Source organism: Mytilus trossulus, chromosome 1 (genome assembly GCF_036588685.1).
Source record: "Mytilus trossulus isolate FHL-02 chromosome 1, PNRI_Mtr1.1.1.hap1, whole genome shotgun sequence".
Taxonomy (NCBI): Eukaryota; Metazoa; Mollusca; class Bivalvia; order Mytilida; family Mytilidae; genus Mytilus; species Mytilus trossulus.
This window is the reverse complement of record NC_086373.1, coordinates 91,852,923-91,859,505: the sequence shown is the minus strand read 5'-3', so window position 1 is coordinate 91,859,505 and position 6,583 is coordinate 91,852,923.

The following is a 6,583-nucleotide window of genomic DNA, read 5'->3' as shown; positions in this document are numbered from 1 at the left end:
CAAAACCGACGATAGGGAAAAATGTAGGGATTATATGCTTTAAACTTCAAAAACTATTTTGTTCGGCTTTTGCCTAAAATTCAATTTTATCCCACATCTCTTTTTTGTGTCATGAATAAAACACATAAATTAAAGTACTAGTCTGTTGTGATTGAAGTATGTGTTCTGTTCTTGTGCCATTGAAACATAATTTTATGTATTTTATATTCATGATTTTCTGCAAGTACCGGGTGAATAGAATTTTACTTTTGTATTTTATTTTGCACCCGCCGTAGCAGAGGGGCATTAAGTTTTACACTTTTCCGTCAGTCCGTCCGCCCCAAAATTGGTTTCCGTTTTTTTTACTTTACTTTGCCTCAACCAAATGTTAGGAAACATATACACAATGCTTAACACAGATGAAGTTTAAATTAATAAATCAGTTTGCACTAGTTATAAATACAAAGGATCTTGTATAATCACTGAAAAAAAAATAGGTTATTCGTCCTTTTTTTCAGACATGATAATATTCTCTAAAGCGCATTAGTAGTGCTGAAGAAAAAAATAATGAAGCGGTCGTTGTCTTGACAATTCTGCTGATTTAATCCTTTCGGCGACGTCATGATTTTCCCCCTCTATTCCCGTCAGCAACACCCTTTCAACGGCTGATAGATGAAAAAGGAGTTCGGTGACCCCTTGAAAATTATATATCAAAAGAAAGGAAAATAATACCTCAAAAACATTTAATTTTTATAGAAAAATCGTGGGATTGGTTTTAAGTGCAGAATGAATTAAGCTTGAAATTTCTTTTTTTGTGTTCAAATTTGACGTTATGTCTATGAACTTTATGTTGTATCATTACCATTTTCAAATGTCTGGAACTCGGAAACTAGATCGGTTACCATATTAAATTTTTCAGTTTTTCATTATATTTTTAAAAGTTCTTCGTGCATACAATTTCTTTTAACAATCGCAGGACAAGCCATTTACGTACCTGTTACCTTAAGCAAATGTTATGGCATACCTTTAGTATTTGTTTTAACATGCTATACATATACATAATTTATCTTTTTACGTGATATTTTAATTGTTTTTAATCTTTTGGAGAGAGAATAAACGAATTATACTGATAATAGTGTCAATGGTGTCAAAATAGATGTGTAACTGTTCCAGACCGTATGAGTATTAGGACCATACGCGTATGGACCGTAGGCGTACTTTTTCAAAATACTAATACGGTCGGACCGTACGCGTACGGTCTGACTAATATTAGAGCATTTGCATTAATCAAGTATTTGCTGGCGTATCCGTATCGACGTATCGTATAACACGTATATGAGGAAAGGATAAATAAAGTCAAGTTGGTCCCGATGAAAATATTATATAATGCATTTTATTTTAATTGAGATCGGGGTAAAATCATTATTGTAATCAAATCTGTTCGATACGTATACGTCGAACCGTGCACGTATCCTGATACGTGAATAATAGAGCATTTGCATTAATCACGTATCTATATACGTACACGGATCGACGTATACGTATCGGGCAGATTTGTATAAAATAATATTTTAGTCCCGACCTCAATTAAAATTAAACAGATGTAAAATATGAACCAAATATTGATGATATATAGTTAAAACACTAAATAGTCATTGCTTTTATAAGATCAAGAACATACACACATCGTATTTTAGAACTGTGTTATATATTTTATATATGAAAGGATCAAATCGAACACACCTTGTCTACGAACATTAACGGGAACATTATGAACTTAAAAAGTGTGTTTATTGCCCGAGGCGGGTCAAGAGGGAGAATAAGAAACCCTGATCTAGGAATTAATTAAAAATTATCATTAAATTTTGACAGAATATGGACCCGGTCCCATGATCAAACTGCTTATAAACCCGTTAAATTAAGCGGGACTATCCCCATCTCCATCTCACTTCTAAAAAAAATCTGGGTCCACCACTCATTGCTACACAAGTTATGTTTGTTGTACCACAGGGGCGGATCTAACCATTTAAAAAAAGGGGTGGGTGTTCCCAATCCAGGATAAAAAGGGGGTGTTCCAACTATATGTCCCCATTCAAATGCATTCATCGGCCAAAAAAGGGGGGCTCAAACCCCCCTCTGCCAATGTAAATAAAAACAAAACATGAAATACACATTGCCGATAAAAGGGGTTAGGGTTGCACAATTGCTTCGAACTGAGAGTATCAATCAAATCCAGCACACCTTTTCTTCACTGGAAACTGTATTTAGCATCAATTATGGTATATACTATTTACATTCATATGGTCAAGTAAAATACATCTTAAAATCGTAAAATAAGTACAGTAAACACACAAAATACATACTCATAGCTTTATTCGACATGTTTTTAAGTTGTCTACATCTATAAGGTGCACTCGTGCTAACGGTTTGTGATACGTACGCAGATACGTGTAAAATGGGCGCACGAGGATAGTTTCTAACTTCAGTCCAACATTATCATTACTCAAGGATCTTTTCTTCAGGAAAAAAAATAATTGGAGTATATATCTCAATTGAAATAATATTTTTGATATAAAGTCGGTTAATATATCTTCTTTGATATAAATTGATCAACTCAAACAATAAGACACAATAAACATTCAGAGCCTCACATATCTGATTTAAGAATGAGGAGTGTACTCGATTCATAAAATTCGTATCCTAAACGTTTAATGATCTTTAAGGTTCACTACTCACAACATGTATTATCTGAGGGGAGATTCTCAAACCTATTTCCCGACTTAGTTTATTTTGGCGCCTTCTGCAGGAACGAAAAAAAAATGGAAAGCAAAATCTAGTAAAGTTTATAATTTTCTAAAACATAAAATGCAGTTACAATTTATATATCTAGTCCTGCCATCCCTGAAAATTTTGCAGGTGAATAGGTTTGTCTGTACTCAGAGTAAAATTTGTGGTGTAAATTCGGCCATATTAGCCAAAAGGTTATGATGAACCTTTATTGAAATGACCCATTTATTTGCAACATTCACCTTTGTGAGTTAAAATATATTTTGATCAGAGAAATTAAGAAAATAAAAGCTATTTTTGTTTCTTTATAATTCATATTTATATTTTCCTGATTGTTTTAGGATCAACGTAGAATTGTATTTGTTATATTTTGGTTCCTTCTTCAATTTTCTTCTAGAATTGATGCCAGTATAGACTTCGTTTTGCAAGTCCTTGAAATGCTCCGAAACTTTTCATCGCCTGTTGATGTAGATTTGAATGAATTGTTTTCGATGATTACCGCTCCACCAGAACGTTCTATGACAATATGTAGAAACTTATTATTTTGGGATGAATCCGCATCTCCAACCCGCCAGGGGAGAAATGTGTCTGATAATTAATTATGCGAGGTCGCCAATATTTTATCGGGACCAGCTTGACTTAATTTATCCTTTCCTCATATACGTGTCATACGATGCGTTCATACGGATACGCCAGCAAATACTTGATTAAAGCAAATGCTCTATTAGAGCATTTGCATTATTCACGTATCAGGATACGTGCACGGATCGACGTATACGTATCGGGTAGATTTGCTTACAATAATGATTTTACCCCGATCTCAATAAAATTTTAAGGCATTATGAAATATTTTCATCGGGACCAGCTAGCTTTAATTTATCCTTTCCTCATATACGTGTTATACGATACGTCGATACGGATACGCGAGCAAATACTTGATTAATGCAAATGCTCTATTAATAAGAAGTAAGTCAAGTTTATTAGATACAAATGCATATAACAGATCAACATAACTTAACTCTCAAATTAATATAAAAAAGTTCAATTGAAATTGAATTAAAAACTTTATATTTTAACTATTTAAAAAAGTCACGCTAATTTTTAATCTGTTAATCTCTTGTATTTAGCATGTCGATCTGTAATACATAAATTGAATTATGATAACTGAAATTGAAGATATCGAAAGTAAACATAATGTGAGAGAATTGTTTTAGAATAATTAGCAACTTTACAAAAAAATGCAAATACAAAGAAACATGCATGAACTGCAAACATGTAAATGTAAAAAATATAACGTAACTTGTGTCACCTTGGGCGAGAGTACCAAAATAGGATTCAGATATACAATTAAACAAATACTTAATTTCAATTGTTTATTTGTTCATTTCATCCATCTAATTGTAATAATAACAATTAGTAAAACTAAACATAAAGATTGTGATAAATGTTTTTACATTTAACCCATATGATCCAATAACATGTATGGTCAGCTCGTACTGGACCATACGCGTATACCCATACCGTTCGACCGTACGCGTACGGTCTAAATACTCATATGGTCTGGAACATGACCATTAAAAATCAAAATTTTATAAATTTATTATTTTATAATAAAAACAAGAATGTGTTGTTCAGTGGACCCTGATATTGTGGTGAAAACTCTAATTTGGCATTAAAACGAGAAAGATCATAGCATAAGAAACATTTGTACTAAAAAGTTTCAAGTTGCTAGGAATACAACTTCATCAAAAACTACCTTGACCAAAAAGTTTAACCTGAAGCGGGACGCACGCACAGACCATAAAACATAATGCCCATTAACGAGGCATAACAAAACTATTGACATTCAGAAAGGTCTCACCTGTATGAAATATAATGCAGATGTTGCAAAAAGCAGTAGTTTAACATGAAACATATACGAAATCAGTGAAAATAAACCATAACTGAACATACAATATCACGGTCAACAGTTTTCTTGGAAATAAGGCATATCAATTTTCATACTAATTCACACGAAATATAAAATGGTGGACAAGGTCAACTAATCTCCATGGATATGAGATGCTTTATGCTTTTACAAGCTGACCTTTCATTTGTGAACTGACATAATCACAAACTTAAACATTTAACTAAGCAATAGGTTTAAAGTTAATAAGCCATCAGTAATTGAGATGGGCCACATAATCTCTATGGTAATGATATACCCCGATACTAATTAAACTCCAAACCATAACCCCTTAAGTCAATCACGACCATCCTTTTGAGGTAGGAACCTCGTTGTACAAATTCATAGAGATCCATACACGTATACACACGTTATTGTCCTGAAACAAGAAAAATTCTTGTTCTTGGTCCCTTTTTCTCTAAACGATTAGGACAATAACCCTCAGAATCGACCCAAACTTTTTTTAGTGGTACAAAAATATATGGAACCATTTCATTGAGATCTATTTTTCTGAAGTTATTGTCTGAAAAACGAAATGTTTTAGGACGACGACGAAAACTTCATACTAGTATAAGACCACACATTGTTGATGCCGTCAACACCAGAAACAGCACTCCAAAGTTTCGGTTTTTGAATCCGTCAAGGTGAGACAAAAATACTAGTAATTACTAAGTTCTTATCATAACATAGCTTAATTATTCAGTTTTGCAAAGTATCTGCGTACTAAATTATAATCCTGGTGCCTTTGATAACTATTTACACCACTGGGTCGATGCCTCTGCTTGTGGACGTTTCGTCCCCGATGGTATTACCACCCCAAAAGTCAGCACTTCGGTGTTGACATTCATATCAATTATGTGGTCATTTTATAAATTTCCTGTTTACAAAACTTTTTTTTCGAAAATCTAAGGATTTTCTTATCACAGGCATATATTACCTTAGCCGTATTTGGCACAACTTTTGGAATTTTGGATCCTCAATGCTCTTCAACTTTGTATTTGTTTGGTTTATAACTATTTCGATATGAGCGTCACTGATGAGTCTTATGTAGACGAAATGCGCGTCTGGCGTACTAAATTATAATCCTGGTACCTTTGACAACTATTTGTACTTTATAAATTGCACCCTTTTCCATTGAACGTCGCTTATATTACACGTATTTAGTAATTTTACTGATATAAAAATGCATATGTTTCTAGTATTAATTTTTCGGGAACCATTTTATTTACGCAATTCTCGAATTTGCAAAGATTAGTTACACGATTCGTTATACCACTGCCACCTCATTGCAAGCTTCTTTTTTTACCAAGCCTGGTCGCACACCAATTACGAATAGATGATTCGTTATATCGCTACCAACTCATTGCAAGTTTTGTTTTACAAACCTGGTAGTACATCAATTATGCATACAAGGTCTTTCCAACAAAAAAAGATACTACTACAATAAACGTAGTCACAAGTCTAAAGTCACATAGAAAACTATAAGAAGCCAAACAGAAAATAAAAAAGAAATAGCAACTATATTGCTCTATTTATTGTATCTATTCGAAATTCGAACTACTGATTTCTAGATGGGGATATTAACAAAGGAAATAGATTAATGAAGACAATGACACATATCCTTTATCGTCGATATTTCTCAGTTTGGTGCAGCAGATTGCATGATAATGTCAAAGTGTTTGACTGTTGTTAATTCATCAAAGTATCTTAGCCAGCAACATTAAAAGTAAAATTAAAAAAATACCGAACTCCAAAGAAAATCCAAAACGGCATGTCATTTATCAAATGGCAAAATCAAAAGCTCAAACATATCACACAGTGAGCGGAACACAACGGTCATATTCCTGACTTTGAACAGGCATTTCTTTATAT